The sequence below is a fragment of the Bos javanicus genome, chromosome 5 (genome assembly GCF_032452875.1).
Source record: "Bos javanicus breed banteng chromosome 5, ARS-OSU_banteng_1.0, whole genome shotgun sequence".
Taxonomy (NCBI): Eukaryota; Metazoa; Chordata; class Mammalia; order Artiodactyla; family Bovidae; genus Bos; species Bos javanicus.
Window position 1 is genome coordinate 22,343,289 of NC_083872.1, and position 19,725 is coordinate 22,363,013.

Here is a 19,725-nt window from a genome sequence, read left to right on the forward strand (position 1 = left end):
AAAGCTTGAAATATTGTGAGAATTATCAAAATGTAACAGAGACACAAAGTGAGCAAACGCTGTTGAAAAAAAAAATGGTGCTAATAGCTTGCCTGATGCAGGGTTGCCACAAATGAAAAAAAAAAAATGCAGTATCTTTAAAGTGCAATGAAACAAAGCACAGTCAATTGAGGAATGCCTGGAGATGTTCAGCCTGGCCCAGCTTTTTTTAAAGCCTGGCTTTAAAAGATCCAGCTGCTCAAACCCAAACTCCAACTAAAAGTCCAAGTTTGCCTCCCATTCTCCATTGGCTCTGGGCTGAGCACTTGGTCTAGTCCATGGCTTTACACGAGATTTTCTTCTCTGCCTACAACCAGCACCTAGGTGTTCTACTTAGGTTGAACTTAAGTCTCAGACTTCACTCAGCTTCTACTGACCTATCTGCCCAGCATCGCCTGTGATGGTGACCAGATCTGACGACGAACCTGGCGTGTTTTGGGAGGTTCTGAACTTTCACTTCGGTTCCCCTTCATAATAAGCCCTTCAAACCCACAGCTGTGTTTGACAGCTTAATTTAAACTAGATCAGCAAACGTCCTCAGAGCTGAAGCAGTGATCTGCTCACCTCTCTAAACCACAACTCTTAAATAATTCCTTGCCATCCCATGTTACATCTTCAATGCTTTTAGGAAAGAATTTTGTATTTTATCTAGTAATCTTAGTTGCTCTGGGCCTCCTCTTACTTGAAATGGTCTTGCTCTGTGTTACAATTTATCTTTTCAATTAAGTGCATGTGAGTTGATTTCCTAACTAAATCATACATTTCTTCAATGCAAAATTATTCTTGGTACCTAAAGTGAAAGTCACTCAGTTGTGTCCAACTCATAGTCCATGGAATTCTCCAGGCCAGAATACTGGAGTGGTTAGCCTTTCCCTTCTCCAGGAATCTTCCCAACCCAGGGATCGAACCCAGATCTCCTGCATTGTAGGTGGATTCTTTACCAGCTGAGCCACAAGGGAAGGCCAAGAATACTGGAGTGGGTAGCCTATCCCTTCTCCAGGGGATCTTCCCAATCCAGAAATTGAACCAGGGTCTCCTGCATTGCATGTGAATTCTTTACCAACTGAGCTTTCGGGGAAGTCCTCTTGGTATCTAATGCAGTGCCTAACCCATGGTAAACACTTTAACGTTTGCCCTCCCAACCCCAGGAAGGGTATGGGTGGCGCTGGGAGGGCATCAGATTTGTAACCCTCCCCTTCTAGACCTATAACCTTCCCCTTTCAGAAACCCTCCAGAAAATGGGGAACTCTGACCTCTGAATATGATCTACTTGCTGGGGTACAACTGATCCCTTTGACACCCCACAATCTGAGAAGACTCTGTCTGAAAAGATTGAATGTGAATGGACAAGACACCCGCTCTTTTGCCTAAATATAATCTCCACAGCAGCTCTAAAAAAAAAAAAAAAAAGGAAATACAAACATGAAGTGAGTGAGAAGAGGCACCATCATAAATATGTTTTTTCTCTACTCCAGCAAGAGTTGGAGGTTATATCCTGCTAAAGCCACCCTAAGTTAGAAATACCATATATCGATATCACATTTAATGCACTTCACCTTCTGAATATCAGAGCTTAGCCTATGTGCTCACAGCACTTTCATGAGCCTTCAGTTGGGCAGAATCATCTAACACAAAGTCTATTTTAGAATAAAGTGTTGAATAGCTCATGTAATTTATTGGATACTGTACTGAAAGTGAAAAACAGACTTGGGATCTGGATCCAGGATGGTTGTCATTGTATAGGCTGTTCACCCTCATGATCGTGGGGCTGACTGGGAGCTGCAGCCTGTTCCTGCCCAGTGCTACAAGAGAGCCTCGTACAAAATATTGCTAGGCTGGGAAAAGATCGAAATTCAAAGTACCATTTCTACTGAATGCATTTTGCTTTCACATCATCTTAAAGTAAAAAATAAAAAATAAAATTTAAAAACTCAAAACAACAAAATCTTACATTGAACCATCATAAGTCAGGCAAGACATTGTATATGTCTATACAATCTGATGTGATTTAGTCACTAAATCGTGTCAGAGTTTTGCGACCCCATGGACTGTAGCCCGTCAGGCTCCTATATCCATGGGATTCTCCAGACAAGAATACTGGAGTGGGTTGCCATTTCCTTCTCCAGGGGATCTTCCCAACCCAGGAATCGAACCCAGGTCTCCTGCACTGCAGGCAGATTCTTTACCAACTGAGCTACGAGGGAATACAATCTACTGGATCGTAAGTCCACAAGGAAAGGGAAGTTTGGTTTGTTCATGACTATTCACAGTCCTGAGTTCTTTGCTTAGTGCAAAGCAGGTGCTAAACAAGTTTGTATTAAATGAATACGTGGACGCGATACGTTCAGAGGCACAAGACCCGGTTCCACCTCAGGGAATTTAAAATCTCCACAGGGGGAAAGGGTGAGAGGCTCCCATTTGTTTGGCTTTTTCCACATGCCCGTTTCCACGTATTAAGTCATTTAAGGTTTGCACGGACCTCATGAGACAGCTATTATTACAATAATTTGTAAGCAGTGCTATCTGCTTCTCAAGATGAGGCAGTTGAGTCCTACAGAAGACATGGAGTTTGCCCAGAGTCACATCATTTTTAAATGGAAAAGCCCATATTTGTCTGAATTCAGTGTTCATACTCCGTCTTGGATTCCAAGATGTCTCTCTACAAGTGAAACACAAGTGATAAAATACAACACATAATTAAAATTTAAAATGTCCAGAGGTGACTATAAATGATTTGGAAATTCAAAAACTGAGAAGAGTGAAAATAAAATAGTCAGAACAGACTTATGAGGGAGTGGGGATTTGAGTCAACTCCTCAAGTCTCTAGGTGGAGAGTAGAGCAGAGGTCACTTCGGGAAAAGCAATTTCAGAAGTCCCATCAGGACTCTTTAAGGTCAATAAATGTTTTTGACTTTTTTTAATGGTATTGCTTGATAAGCACTATAAATAATGTGAAAGCCAGAAATGGTTTACTCACAAGCCGCATAGTGAAGCTTAAGAGTTATATGGTCATATGAAGAATGAGAGTGATAACAGTTTTGGTTTTTGCCCTATATATACTGAAAAACAATTGAGAGGGAAATGCTTCGTATATTCACACAATTCTTCACTAATCTAAATGATAATATTCAGTATCCGAGTCCGTGTTATGCCTAATGATGACTGCATAGAAAAGCATGAAGAGCCACTAATACGTCCTGATCTGCAAAGAGCTACATGGTAATTTCACCACTTGACGAGAAGGAGGATGCTAATTGTCCAGTGCAAAATAGCAATGACCTCTATGATGCTTTGAAGTGACTGGGCTTTCTAGATTCAGACAAAATGTAGACAGGATATCTTATTAGTTAAGCATTTCTTTTTTCAAAGTAATGCTTACTGGCATTATGCTGATTTAAGAAAGCCCATTCTGACCGTTAATGAAAACTTAATGGAGCTGACATAAATAAGATGATCTTAAGCTTGCCTCACTCTAAACTGCTTTTTTTGTTGTTGTTGCCTTCTGGAAAGTTGCTGGATCATTGAACACTAATGTCACGCCAGGGTGTAGAAGAAAAACTGGTAAACAACACTAAGAAGGTGAAGTAGGTCCAGAATTGGGCCAGGCAGATCTTAGGGTCATATAAAAGATGAAGTATCAGCCAGGACATCGGAGCAAAAGCTAAGAAATTAGTAATTTAGAAGTGATCAAGACAGACCTAATTTTGCTTCCCAACTCTGCTACTTAATGATGCTGTTGATTTGGGGAAATTACTTAACTTCTCTGATCTTTAGTTGCTTCAACACAAAGATAGATTATAAAAAATGGTATCTACTGAAAATGCTTCGTGTGAGGATTAGATAGAAAAAATTAGGTAAAACACTTGGCAGTATGCTTGACACATAAATTTATCAAAAAAATGATGACTTTCTCTTATCATTATCAGCATCAGCAACACTAACAGGAACAAGACAAATCTATAGAAATTAAGATATGTGAAAGAAGGGAATTCCCTGGTAGTCTAGAGCTTTCCCTGGACTCTGTGCTTTCACTGCTGAGGACACAGGTTCAATCCCTAGTTGAGAAACCAAGACCCTGGAAGCCACACAGTGCTGCCAAACAAGCAAAAAAGATACATTAAGAAAAAGAGGGAATAACAAATGATACTACCTTGAGACAGGAAAAGGCAAAAATTCTAGCACCGCAGGTCCTAGAATCACAAAACAGAAGGGAATTTAGAGATCATCTAATCAAACATTTGGAGAAGGCAATGGCACCCCACTCCAGTACTCTTGCCTGGAAAACCCCATGGACGGAGGAGCCTGGTGGGCTGCCGTCCATGGGGTCAAGAAGAGTCAGACACGGCTGAGCGACTTCACTTTCACTTTTCACTTTCATGCATTGGAGAAGGAAATGGCAACCCACTCCAGTGTTCTTGCCTGGAGAATCCCAGGGACGGTGGAGCCTGGTGGGCTGCCGTCTATGGGGTCTCACAGAGTCGGACACGACTGAAGTGACTTAGCAGCAGCAGCAGCAATCAAACATCTTCATTTTACAAATGAGCAGCGCAGTGCTAGGAAACATCTCAGTGGTACAACTATATTTGAAAAGAGTTTGGCAGTTTTTTCTAAAATTCAACATGAACTTCCCATGTTTACAAGGACAACCTAGTAAGTCCAGTCCTAAATCTCTACCCGAGAGAAATAAAAACTTATGTTTACACAAAGCCTTGCACAGAAAGAGTTACAGCAGCTTTATTCATAACAACCTAAACTGGAAACAGTCAAATGTCCATCAGCAGAAGAATGAATAAATAAATTTCATACAACAGAGCATATTCAGCAATTTAAAAAATGAACTTCTGGCACACACAACAACATGGATGAATCTAAACACGTCTTGCCGAGTAGCAGCAGCAGCACAAAGGCATGTGTACTGCCTGGTTCTATTCATCTGAGGTTCTAGAAAACACAAACTAATCTCTAAAGATGCAAAGCATAGAAGTAGTTGCCTGATTCCTTGAGGGGGAGAGAGTGGGGAGTGAGAATTTGACTGTGAAGGGGCACAAAGGAGCTTTTTGGAGTGATGGAAATATATCTTTTATAAAATGTTTTATATCTTAATTGTGCCAGTGGTTACAAAGTACATAAATTTGTCAAAACTCATTAAAACTGCATGCTTAAAATGGGTATAGTTTATTGTATATTAATTATACCTCACTTAAATTGATTTTAAAACCAGAGCTAGAGAGACAAAGAGAGATGGCTTGATGCCTTACTCTTTTCAGGGGCAGAGCTAGGATTCCAAGCCAGGTCTTTGCAAGCTATTTAGCTAAACTAGCACTTAGCTACTGTTCATGAGGCTGAGCTTTGCTCAGTAAGCAGTACAATATCTTGCTCTGCTTGCTCTTTTTCTGAGAGCTCATCTAATAAAACGGCATCAGTCTTGGCTTTGGCACGAGGATATGGTTTGATGTCATGGCTTCCGTTCTTACTTGTTGGGTGGCCCTGGCCAGATTGTTAGACCTCTCTGAGCTACCTCTTACTCATTTTTTAATCGAGGATAAAATTATTATCATAGAATTCCCATAAAGATAAAATAATATAGGTACTATCTGATGCATAACTGACCAAAGTTTTAAAATGAAAGCTATGAAATCTCTAGTCATGTCCATCTGGAAATATATATGCATGTAATGTATGTAGGTAGGTATGAAACAGACCTACAGTCCAAAAGGACTGGGAAATGGCGATGGGCAAAACAGACCATGCAAACTAAGGAACAAAGGCCCTGGGGCCTGAATCCCAGAGACAAAAGGAAAAAGAGAGAGAGACAAAACAATGTGATACAAAAAGTGACCAGAAAATGACAGGTACTTAATAAATTGTTTCCACGACTTCTATTAATTTCTTAAAAAGAACATCCCAGACCTGAAGCAGTACCAAAAATAAGTCTTGCCTTGTGAGGTTGGAAGATAAAGTCTCCAGACTGCCTGTATTCACTCATTCCATGACTAATACTCAGTGCCTCTGCTGTGCAAGGCATTGTTCTAGTCTCTTAGAATTCACCAAAGAACAAAAGAAAGACTTAAAGTCAATAAGCCAAAATAAAAATATGTCAGGTGGCAATCTGTGCCAAGAAGAGAAATAAACCGAGTAAGAGGAACAGAGAATGACTGGGGGTGATAGGAAGATGCTGTTTTACACAGGGTGCTTAAAAGTAGGTGATCTATTGATGTAATATTTGAACAGAAACTTGGGGGGAGAAGGAGTGGAGTTATGCATAAAAGTAGCTGGGGGGAAGGTATTGAAGATAGAGGAAAGCGCAGGCAAGAGGCTCTGATGCCGAAGTCTGTTTGACCCATCTGAGGATCAGCAAGGTGACCTGTGGGCCCGCGTGTGTTGTTTTCACGACTGGGCAGTGTGATGCTACATAAAATTCACCAACTGTTCAGAACATTGAACTTTACCTCTCTACTATTTGTACTTGGGCTTGTCACATAGTCACAAATTTTCACATCAAATAATTATTGTTATTGTGCTTATCAGCTGATGGCTTTGGTGCTAGGAGGAAATAGTTTCTTATCTATGTACACTTTATAAATAGTAACCATTTATTTGTCATTGTTGAGTCACTAAGCCATGTCCAACTCTTTACAACCCCTTGAGCTGCAGCATGCCAGGCTTCCCTGTCCTTCTCTATCTCCTGGAATTGGCTCAAATTCATGTCCACTGAGTCAGAGATGCCATCCAACTATCTCATCCTCTGTATTTCAAAGATACTGGTCCAAATCAGTTGCCTGTTTATCGAAGAAGATGTAAATCACACTCTCAGCTTGAGGAGGAACAGTTGAATTCAAGGGTGCCCTTTGTCATCATGGGAAATGATGTTGTCCATTCCCATGATGCACTGGGGAGCAGGGAACTCAGAAGACTGTGATGGAGGACAGAAGTGGACACGCACACAGTTCCAACACTTCATGTTCTGATTGTCCCCTGTGTCTTAAGAATGAAAAGCACACAATCCCCAAACAAGCTCTACACTAGGGCTTCTGTTATCTGAGTGGGGCACAGTGAACCAAGTGCTGCACCAACCCTGGAGGAACCTGTCAACCTCGGGGTTGAGGTCAGCCAGGACATTGAGCCCCTTTAAAAGTGACACCAAAGGACTTGCCTGGCAGTTCAGTGGTTCAGACCCTGCACTTCCTCGGCAGAAAGCATGGGTTCCACCCCTGGTTGGGGAACTAAGATCCTGCATGCCACACAGTGAAGCCAAAAATAAATAAATTTTAAATAATAACAACAAAAGTATATAAAAGAGAAAATGACCCAAGATTTTCTTTTAAAAAAAAAAGGCGACACTAGAACCCTGAACACAGACCTGATGGCAACCTGTGACTTCTCTCACACAAGCTATTCCTGCTGATAAAAAGTTTCCTTCCAGAAGGGGAGGACTGGGGAGGACATAAACTAGAGGTGCTTCCTTATCTTCTGCTACGAGCACAGGCCACGGGAACACTGTATTGCTCTCTGACCACAACTGGAAAGGGGTGGAATGCAACCCCAAGAAGTTTGGGAGTCATTTCTGGGAAGCACCAAGGTAAAGTCTGATGGATCATGGTCCAGGGTGGTTAAGCAGTGCAAACAGGGTGTGAGCAGACACCACCAGAAACAAATGTTACCATCACATAAGAAGAGTGAGGAAAAAAAAAAAACTATCAGCAAAAAAAATGAAGAACCAGGTGGAGATTCAAGGGAGCAATCCTGTTTATTTCTCAGGGAAAGAATATTTTGGTGAGAATTCTTTTAAAAGCCTGAGAAAACTCAATTCTCTTGCTTTGTATTTTAAAGCAATGTTTCACAGCTGATCTCATTCACCTTAAAGTAATCTGCACCTAAACTTTGCTTTCATTAGCACAGTGAAAGCTGGTTATGTTACCAAATGTTTTGAAGAAAAAATAAAATAAAGAAGATAGAGCACAGTAAGGGACTCAGTTTTCTGTGGGAAGATCTTGAGTGTTTAGTCAATGTAGCCCACTCACATAGACTAAACAATAAATAAATTGATTGCAGTTTATTTGGCTATTGCTAAACCACAAAAGCTGCACAGGCACAGGAGGGCCTAGAGGAGTTATCCCACGTTGAAGGTCAGGAAGGGCGGCGGTGAGGAGATACCCCTCGTCCAAGGTAAGGAGCAATGGCTGAGCTTTGCTGGAGCAGCTGTGAAGAGATACCCCATGCCCAAGGTAAGAGAAACCCAAGTAAGATGGTAGGTGTTGCAAGAGGGCATCAGAGGGCAAACACACTGAAACCATACTCACAGTAAACTAGTCAATCTAATCACACTAGGACCACAGCCTTGTCTAACTCAATGAAACTAAGCCATGCCCGTGGGGCAATCCAAGATGGGCGGGTCATGGTGGAGAGATCTGACAGAATGTGGTCCACTGGAGAAGGGAATGGCAAACAACTTCAGTATTCTTGCCTTGAGAACCCCATGAACAGTATGAAAAGACAAAATGATAGGATACTGAAAGAGAAACTCCCCAGGTCAGTAGGTGCCCAATATGCTACTGGAGATCAGTGGAGAAATAACTCCAGAAAGAATGAAGGGATGGAGCCAAAGCAAAAAGAATACCCAGCTGTGGATGTGACTGGTGATAGAAGCAAGTCTGATGCTGTAAAGAGCAATATTGCATAGGAACCTGGAATGTCAGGTCCATGAATCAAGGCAAATTGGAAGTGGTCAAACAAGAGATGGCAAGAGTGAATGTCGACATTCTAGGAATCAGAAAACTGAAATGGACTGGAATGGGTGAATTTAACTCAGATGATCATTATATCTACTACTGCGGGCAGGAATCCCTCAGAAGAAATGGAGTGGCCATCATGGTCAACAAAAGAGTCCGAAATACAGTACTTGGATGCAATCTCAAAAACGACAGAATGATCTCTGTTCATTTCCAAGGCAAACCATTCAATATCACAGTAATCCAAGTCTATGCCCCAACCAGTAATGCTGAAGAAGCTGAAGTTGAGTGGTTCTATGAAGACCTACAAGACCTTTTAGAACTAACACCCAAAAAAGATGTCCTTTTCATTATAGGGGACTGGAATGCAAAAGTAGGAAGTCAAGAAACACTTGGAGTAACAGGCAAATTTGGCCTTGGAATACGGAATGAAGCAGGGCAAAGACTAATAGAGTTTTGCCAAGAAAATGCACTGGTCATAACAAACACCCTCTTCCAACAACACAAGAGAAGACTCTATACATGGACATCACCAGATGGTCAACACTGAAATCAGATTGATTATATTCTTTGCAGCCAAAGATGGAGAAGCTCTATACAGTCAGCAAAAACAAGACCAGGAGCTGACAGTGGCTCAGATCATGGACTCCTTATTGCCAAATTCAGACTGAAATTGAAGGAAGTAGGGAAAACCACTAGACCATTCAGGTATGACCTAAATCAAATCCCTTATGATTATACAGTGGAAGTGAGAAATAGATTTAAGGGCCTAGATCTGATAGATAGAGTGCCTGATGAACTATGGAATCAGGTTCGTGACATTGTACAGGAGACAGGGATCAAGACCATCCCCATGGAAAAGAAATGCAAAAAAGCAAAATGGCTGTCTGGGGAGGCCTTAAAAATAGCTGTGAAAAGAAGAGGAGTGAAAAGCAAAGGAGAAAAAGAAAGATATAAACATCTGAATGCAGAGTTCCAAAGAATAGCAAGAAGAGATAAGAAAGCCTTCTTCAGCAATCAATGCAAAGAAATAGAGGAAAACAACAGAATGGGAAAGACTAGGGATCTCTTCAAGAAAATCTGAGATACCAAAGGAACATTTCATGCAAAGATTGGCTCGATAAAGGACAGAAATGGTATGGACCTAACAGAAGCAGAAGATATTAAGAAGAGATGGCAAGAATACACAGAAGAACTGTACAAAAAAGATCTTCACGACCAAGATAATCACGATGGTGTGATCACTGACCTAGAGCCAGACATCCTGGAATGTGAAGTCAAGTGGGCCTTAGAAAGCATCACTACAAACAAAGCTAGTGGAGGTGATGGCATTCCAGTTGAGGTCTTTCAAATCCTGAAAGATGATGCTGTGAAAGTGCTGCACTCAATATGCCAGCAAATTTGGAAAACTCAGCAGTGGCCACAGGACTGGAAAAGGTCAGTTTTCATTCCAATCCCAAAGAAAGGCAATGCCAAAGAATGCTCAAACTACCGTACAATTGCACTCATCTCACACACTAGTAAAGTAATGCTCAAAATTCTCCAAGCCAGGCTTCAGCAATATGTGAACCGTGAACTTCCTAATGTTCAAGCTGGTTTTAGGAAAAGCAGAGGAACCAGAGATCAAATTGCCAACATCTGCTGGATCATCGAAAAAGCAAGAGAGTTCCAGAAAAACATCTATTTCTGCTTTATTGACTATGCCAAAGCCTTTGACTGTGTGGAACACAATAAACTGTGGGAAATTCTGAAAGAGTAGGGAATACCAGACCACCTGATCTGCCTCTTGAGAAATCTGTATGCAGGTCAGGAAGCAACAGTTAGAACTGGACATAGAACAACAGACTGGTTCCAAATAGGAAAAGGAGTTCATCAAGCCTGTATATTGTCACCCTGTTTATTTAACTTATATGTAGAGTACATCATGAGAAACACTGGACTGGAAGAAACACAAGCTGGAATCAAGATTGCCAGGAGAAATATCAATAACCTCAGATATGCAGATGACACCACCCTTCTGGCAGAAAGTGAAGAGGAACTCAAAAGCCTCTTGATGAAAGTGAAAGTGGAGAGTGAAAAAGTTGGCTTAAAGCTCAACATTCAGAAAACGAAGATCATGGCATCCAGTCCCACCACTTCATGGGAAATAGATGGGGAAACAGTGGAAACAGTGTCAGACTTTTTTTGGGGGGGGCTCCAAAATCACTGCAGATGGTGATTGCCGCCATGAAATTAAAAGATGCTTACTCCTTGGAAGGAAAGTTATGACCAACCTAGACAGCATATTCAAAAGCAGAGACATTACTTTGCCAACAAAGGTTCGTCTAGTCAAGGCTATGGTTTTTCCCGTGGTCATGTATGGATGTGAGAGTTGGACTGTGAAGAAGGCTAAGTGCCAAAGAATTGATGCTTTTGAACTGCGGTTTTGTAGAAGACTCTTGAGAGTCCCTTGGACTTCAAGGAGATCCAACCAGTCCATTCTGAAGGAGATCAGCCCTGGGATTTCTTTGGAGGGAATGATGCTAAGGCTGAAACCCCAGTACTTTGGCCACCTCATGCGAAGAGTTGACTCATTGGAAAGGACTCTGATGCTGGGAGGGATTGGGGACAGGAGGAGAAGGGGACGACAGAGGATGAGATGGCTGGATGGCATCACTGACTCGATGGACATGAGTCTGAGTGAACTCCGGGAGTTGGTGATTGACAGGAAGGCCTGGTGTGCTGCGATTCATGGGGTCACAAAGAGTCGGACATGACTGAGAGACTGATCTGATCTGATCTGAAACCACAAAAGCACTGGAATTCAGTGAGCTGGAATCCAAATTTAATTTTAGACAAACATGAAGACAGGACTGTGCTTAGTTTCCTGAAGTACACTGAGTATCCCCTACGACTGCCCTACATGGCCACCAGTGGTGACCATGACACATCTCACACTTGCAGGTAGAGTTCTAACAAAAGCCGCTGTTGAATCTACATTGATTTGTACATAAAGCTATCAAAAACCAGAAAATTAAAAGGAAATAGAAATATTCTTGGAGAAGGGAGTGGCTCCCCACTCCAGTACTCTTGCCCGGAAAATCCCATGGATGGAGGAGCCTTGTAGGCTGCAGTCCATGGGGTCGCTAAGGGTCAGACACGACTGAGCAACTTGACTTTCACTTTGTGCTTTCATGCATTGGAGAAGGAAATGGCAACCCACTCCAGTGTTCCTGCCTGGAGCATCCCAGGGACGAGGGAGCCTGGTGGGCTGCCGTCTATGGGGTCGCACAGAGTCGGACACGACTGAAGTGAGTTAGCAGCAGCAGCAGCAGAAATATTCTAAAGTAGTACCCAAGTTAAGTAACACTGCATATAAATGATACTGACAGTACATAGAAAGCTCTGCATTTTAAAACTTCAACTCAAAATTGAAAATAAGTGATCATCATCATATTGATGGATAACAATAGATACCAACTGGGTGTTTCACATTTTTTAAGTACTCCACTTACCATTTATCAAAGATTGCTCATATTTCTCAGTACATGACAATTTTAAAGTGTCGTCAGAAAAGTTCACTCATTTAACCTCATAAAAACCCTGAGAGATAAATATTACCATGCCAGCCATTTTCCTGAAGAAAGCAAGACTTTCTTGCTTGGTAAACTAATTTCCCAACTTCTACAGGCAAGAACCAGTGGCACACCAAGATTGGTACAAAAGGATTTTGATTCCAAAATCACTTTCAAGTTTCCCACTCTGCCTTTTCCAGTAAAACCTGGAGACAAGTTGGCACAAATAAAATAAGGCATATTTCATGATCATAAATACTAAATAAAACTGTTGCGTGTGTGTGTGTGTGTGTGTGTGTGTGTGAAAGAGAGAGAAGGGCAGCTCTCAGAGAAGGGCAAGAACTGTTTCATTTAGTCACTTATGCCTTTCTCTGCAGTGATGCTAGTGGTAAAGAACCTACCTGCCAATGCAGGAGATATAAGAGACATGGGTTCGATCCCTGGGTCAGGAAGATTCTCTGGAGGAGTGCATGGCAACCCACTCCAGTATTCTTGCCTGGAGAATCCCATGGACAGAGGAGTCTGGTGAGCTACAGTCCATAGGGTTGCATAGAGTTGGACATGAGTGAAGCAGTTTAGCATGCATGCATGCCTCTCTCTGCACCACCCCCTCCCACATGCTTTTTTTTTTTTAACCATTTTTGTATCTTAGAGTTATCCATTTCCCTTACCAAATTCCAAAGCTAGTTTGCTATCATTTTCTAAAATCCATATAATGGTACCTCTCAACATTAAAGAGGTTTTGCTGATATCTATTCTAATACATGGGTCTCTGGTGTAAATTAAATGGTGCATTTTAAGACTGGTTCACCCAACCAACAATAACTATGCAGTTTCACTTCACTCATTATCTTAATTAATGCTTTTATTAATTTAAAATATATGAGTTTTCAGGTAAAGCACACACATGTGAGAAAATCTGCTGTAACATATGCACGGCAGTAAGGTAAAACAGAATGCCATGTAGTGTGAAGATGGTGAAAAGATTTCCATTACAATCCTACTCCAACCAATTGATAGCTGCTGCCTGAAGCAGTGTTTTGTAAATTAATCTGAGCCTAAGACCGGGACCCAGGAAAAGGAGAGAAGAGATTGATTAAGAATGTCTGTCATTGCTTCAGGAGTAGGGAGTGACACTTCTCATCCTGAAGGCATTCTATCTTGCCAGACTAAGAAATAAAATATTAAGTGTCTTTCATTAAAAGGCAAATTCATAATTTACATGTCAGTCTATAAAGAGAATCACATACTTATTTTGAACTCCCTGAGGTCGACTTCAGGATGGACTCCAAGTAATGGTTTTAATCAATGGCACATTGGTTAATTTTACAGCCTGAGAATAGCTTCAGTCCGACATCTGGGCATGTTTCAGTATGTGGGGCAGTAAAGCAGTGATGTTGGAAAAGAGAAAAAGGAAGGGAAAAGAGTGTTCTTCAAGACCGATCAGGATATTTAGAAGTGTGCTTGCTAAATATCAGCAACATCTGACATGAGGGCTACCACATCAAAGTTCAACACGAGAATTCAATGCAAGTGTTTAACATGTCACACGTAGCTCTCCTTCCTACCTTCGCCCTTGCCTTCTGCCCTTGGACTCTTCCCAGCTCATTTGTGACCCTGTTTTAACCTACAGAGGTTCAGCATGAAGTTTATACACTGACGCTGAAATGCAAAACAGTTTAATTAAATGAAAATTGCAAATCGTTCTCTTATTTTTCTCCTAGTGTGATTTCACTAGGTCCATCCAAGTTTGGTTTACTTTTCTGAAACTGTCTACATTTGCAGAGTTGCCCTTTAACTTTTCTATGGGTTTGGATAGAGAGTTGGTTATTTGTTTGCAGTGTCTGAGCATCCAGAAGACAAAGAATATAAATGAAAAGTTGAATGAATATCCAAGCCTTCCCTTCCCTTCCAGTTACCAAGAAAATGCAAGTGCCTCTGTGTCTCCTTTATTTGGCGTTCATAAATAAAAGCAGATTCTTCTTAGGAGTTGGTGTGAGGTGATAAAATCACCAAGGTATCCCTGACTTAAATCTCAAATGTGCCAGCTTGACAAGCGAAGTACAGTTTCAGAACTCAGTCCCCTTTTGATCATTTCAGCTTTCAAGATCTTTGGTGCTGGAGGTAGTTACACGAATATTCAGTAGTCAGATACAATCATTCCTGTTTATAAAGTTCCTGTAAGAAAAGAAAGCAGACCAAGGCTCCCTGCTGTGGATTGTGGATTGAAATATATTTAGCCAATGAAAACACAAGCCACAGAAAACACTGCAGAGAGGGAGAGCGTGTATCTCTTGGCCAGGAGGTCACCAGGCCTGGAAATACAAGGAGTTAAGAGGAAACTTGGCTCACTGCAGCCTCTGCCAATTAAACCCCCAGGAAAATGCTCTCATTAATCACTTGCTACTTCAGACATGACTTTCTAGCCCCTCATTTCATGTTCATAATCATATTCCTCTTTCCATCATACAAACATCTTTTGGGGACTGTAAATCTAGAAGCATGTTGGGGAAACATAAATAAACCAAGCCGTGCCTTTAAAAAAGAGATCACATTTTTTGTGGTGCAGAAAATAATGTTATTTAGCCAGGTCTCTGTTCATAGATCCCCTCTGCAGAGCAGGTTTCCATCACTCTGCCACTTAAAATAGCAACTCCCTGATGTCCTCTATTTTCTTCTTCTGTGTTTTTTTTTCCACTGCTCTCATAACTTCCTGGAATTACATTACATTTGTTTATTGTCAGTCTCCAATAGAATGCAAATTCCATGAAGGTAGAGATTTTATAATTTTATCTGTGTTGTAAATGGCTGTATTTTCAGATCCAAGAGATGTTTTGCATACAGGAAGCTCTCAATGAATATTTGCAAGATGGATGAATGAATGGGTACATGGGCCGCAGACAGCTCACATGGTGGTTAAAACTTGTATTCTGAAGTCAGACATCTGGGTTTGAATTTTGTTTACACACATTACCTTGGGAGAATTATTAACTCACCTAAAGTCTCAATTTTCATTTTTCTGTTATATGAAGATAACATTAATACTTAGCTCATGAATTACTTGTGCCTAATGTGTAAGTGATAGCATATTGAAAAGCAGAGACATTACTTTGCCAACCAAGGTCCATCTAGTCAAAGCTATGGTTTTTCCAGTGGTCATGTATGGATGTGAGAATTGGACTGTGAAGAAAGCTGAGCGCTGAAGAATTGATGCTTTTAAACTGTGGTGTTGGAGAAGACTCTTGAGAGTCCCTTGGACTGCAAGGAGATCTAACTAGTCCATTCTGAAGGAGATCAGCCCTGGGATTTCTTTGGAAGGAATGATGCTAAAGCTGAAACTCCAGGACTTTGGCCACTTATGTGCAGAGTTGACTCATTGGAAAAGACTCTGATGCTGGGAGGGATTGGGGGCAGGAGAAGGGGACGACAGAGGATGAGATGGCTGGATGGCATCACTGACTCGATGGACGTGAGTCTGGGTGAACTCCGGGAGTTGGTGATGGACAGGGAGGCCTGGGGTGCTGCGATTCATGGGGTCGCAAAGAGTCAGACACGACTGAGCGACTGAACTGACTGAACTGAATGTGTAAGTGTGGGTTTCCCAGGTGGGGCAGTGGTAAAGAATCCGCCTGTCAGTGCAGGAGATGCAGGAGTCAAGGGTTCGATCCCTGGGTCAGCAAGATCCCCTGGAGTAGGAAATCGCAACCCATTCCAATATTCTTGCCTGGAGAATTCCATGGACAGAGGAGTCTGTCAGGCTACAGTCCATAGGGCCCCAAAGAGTTGGACACGACTGAGCACACCAAAAGAAAAAGAAAAAATGTGCTAATTAACATTCAATAAATATCAGACATTATTATTATAATAGAGGCATGAACACAACACAAGAAAGCACAAAGTCAGAGAACACTCCAGCTGTGTCTTAAAGGCATGGAGGGTACAACCTCCAGAAGGGACAGCATAGAAAAAAATTCATGGACATGAAACAATTCGAAGCTTTTAAGGGCAATGCAATGAAGAAGCTAAAATAGCAATACAGAATGCCCCAACTATCCAAAGCTAGCCAAGAATGATATCACAATCCTGGCTGGCCAAGAGCCTCATAACATGCTTTTGTCAATCACAGAAAGGAAATCCTATCTTCTCTCTTCAGTGATAGGACTCAGCAATAATTTAATAAAATGAGAAGCTCTAGAAGAGCCTTTTCTCTAATCAAAACCATATGTGTTCCTAAGACTTATGATGAGGAGATGCGAGATGGTAAAGGACAAAGAATATGAGCCTACCCCACTGGCCACAGGCCCTTTAAAGTTCCTCCAACCTCCCCACCCCATGCACCACCAATCTGAAAAATGTGTGTTACAAAGAGCAATGATCAATGAAAGAGTCATCTGGATCTCCCTGTCACCTATCTTGACCTCCTTGCCCTCTGGCCTGTTTTCAGCTACCTCTGAATTCTTCCTAAGTAATTCAGTCACAATCCCTACTTCTTGTTTCTCTGACCATGCAGTCTTATATGCCACCACTGGAGTTTGGGCTTCTTCTGTTGTAAGGAGGCTTAATCTTTTGGCTCCCAGGATCCTTTACTACATTGGGCAGAAGCATCTTGCTGGAACCTCAAGCCTTAGATGCCAGACCTTACTTCTATCCATGAAGTCTACACCTCAACAACTAGCCCTAGCCATCATCTTTCAGCTTCACCTACAATGAAGATTGTAGATTCAGGAGCATGGGTTCAATTCCAATTATACCTCTTATAATTACACTCCAAGACCAATACGGGATTTCTCTGGTTAAGGATACCCATCAGGCAATGCAAAGGAGACCAAGAGCTGTGATCATTCTCCCACTTGGAGGGCAGAAGAGGTAGGCACCAAGGCTTCGACAGGGGCCCCTGACTGCCTATGTTGGAAGAATGTCCAGGTGGGCAGGTAGAGCATGGTATCTTGAGGAACTGCAGTGGGAAGCAGGTAAAGACTTCCATAGCGATTGCTACTGGAGGACTGTGACACAGGGTTAAAGAAACGCTAACTAATTAGGTAGCCTGAAATCACAGGGGCCACACACATAGTACTGCTCAGTACAAACTGGAGAAGCAGGGGCATGGAGCAGTAGGCAACTCCAGCTTCCTAGTGACATGAAAGTTCTAGTTTTTTTCCTTGTGACACTGGAAGAAGCACAGTAGACCACTAGTTTGAGTCGCCATATGACCAAGGAAAGGACTCCTGCATGGGGGACAATATTGAAGTTTATTTACCAGAGTATGTAGCGCATACATAGAGATAAAAATCTTGATTTCCGGCAGCTCATCTGCTCCACCTCTTTTTTTGTGGTTTTTCACTTCTCAATCTCCATTTCCTCATCTATAAAATAGACTCAAAATGTTTTCCATCTGACTGAATTTTGGAAGGATTACAATGACATTCAAGGTAGAGTCTTATAACAGTGCATGGATTATATACTGGAGTGGGGTGCCATTGCCTTCTCTGATGGATTATATAAGCACTTGATAAATGTTCACTTTGATTAATAGTTTATAAGATAAAGAGACCAGAAAACCAGAATGCCCTCTCCGTGCATGCCTATGTACTCAGTCATGTCCAGCTATTTTGAGATCCCCTGGACTGTAGCCTACCAGGCTCCTCTGTCCATGGGATTTCCCTAGCAAGCATACTGGAGTGGGCTGCCATTTCCCTCTCCAAGGGGTCTTCCCAACCCAAGGACTGAACCCGCATCTGCTGCCTCTCCTGCATTGGCAGGCAGATTCTTTACAAACTACGCCACCATCATTAATTAAGATTTAATTAGCAATTATTTTTTGCCAGCTGTTCTAAGTCCTTTATATAGATTTCTTCATTAAATCCTCAAACAACCCTGTGAAATCTGTATTATTATAATCTCCGCTGAGCAGATAGGGAAACTGAGGCACATCCAATGAGAGCAACTGGTCCCAGGTCACACTATTAACAAAAGGCAAACTGAGGCATAGCCCGGGCAACCCAATTTCAAAGCCTGAGTTCTAAACACTCTGTTGCCCCTGTAAGAAAAGGGTATAGAGCTGCCCTCTGAATGTTAAGCTATGAAATAAACACAGAAATGTACAAAATCTCTCCAAGGAGTCAGAATCGCCATCTGGCTAGAGTCAGCCTTTCCTGTAAACTCATTAGGGTTATTAATGTGGTGATCTTAAAAGAGGAGTTGGTCAACCATGGAACACAGGAAAATGATGCTCCTGGAGACAAAGACTAGCAGTGCACATACAACTCCAACTAGGGGTGAGGGAGCTCTGGTCACCAGACAAAAATATTAAGGCCCATACTCCTAGAGAAGACAAAAAGATGCCCTAGTTATCTTAGCTAAGGTATTCTTAAGATCAACCAGCTCTCTTTGCTCTGATGTTATGCTCACCAAGCAAATGTTTGATTTGTTTGCCTATGGGGGGGAAATGTGTTGCAGTGGGGATTCGAGTACTTTGGGTAACTTTTTAAAAAAAACAATATTCTTGCTTAAATATCAGTATTTTCTGTATTTATTTAGTGTACTCTTGCCCTGAAAGTTTTCTCTGCCATCAGTTAACACAAAATAAGTCTTTGAAGTGGGAGGCCAGACATAAGCAATTATACAGAGAATCCACTAAGGTAAAGGCTGACACACAAGGGCTCTTACAGTAAGCTGGTCAGCCTCCCTGGGTGAGATGTGTTCATCCCATTGACCACCTTTGCAACGTCATCGTGGCTCAAGGTAGGACAAAGTCAACCACAAGATCATTGCTGCTGAATCCGGGTGTTAGACCAGGGAATTGTAAATCCTTCAGTCTGCCCTCAGATTGGGGTTGGTGAGACTGAGCCTACACATGGGTGCTTGTGGCTTCAAAAATTAGCTGTGGTTGAAGATAGGGAGGAAGAAACTGAAAACAGGGAAGGACCAGGTTCCTGCTAGCAGTGGCACCAGACAAGTCATGTAACTGCTCTGAGCTTGTTTCCTAATAGAAAACATTTTAGATGGAATGTCTGCTTCACTCACATCTATAAGCACTTCTTATAGAGAAGCAAAATCCATGCAAAACCATTCTGTGAACCGTATGTAATTACATAAAGCTAAAAAAATGCTAATGTGAACCCTCAATATACGATGTCTCTCATTTACTCAGCACTTACCTCACACCAGGTAATGTTCCAAGCGTTTTCTATGTTAATTTATTTCATACTCACAATCACCCTGTAGTTAATGCTATGATGTGTCACCTAAAAAATGCCTGCAGGACAGTCAGGCAACTGAGACACTCATTTCCCAGGTACCACAGCAGTCCTGATGACTGACCACTCAGAGCCAAGTTGCTCTCAAAAAATTGCTTTCAGGACTCCACTGGTGGTTCAGTGGTTAAGAATCCACCCGCCAATGAA

The 19,725-nt window shown here is 41.8% G+C and overlaps 1 long non-coding RNA gene across 1 annotated transcript in view; it reads left to right on the forward strand.

Annotated features, from left to right (window-relative positions):
- The window catches only part of LOC133247215 (uncharacterized), a 53,468-nt gene that overhangs the window by 16,779 nt on the left and 16,964 nt on the right, over positions 1-19,725 (forward strand). The gene's annotated exons all lie outside the window — the stretch shown is intronic.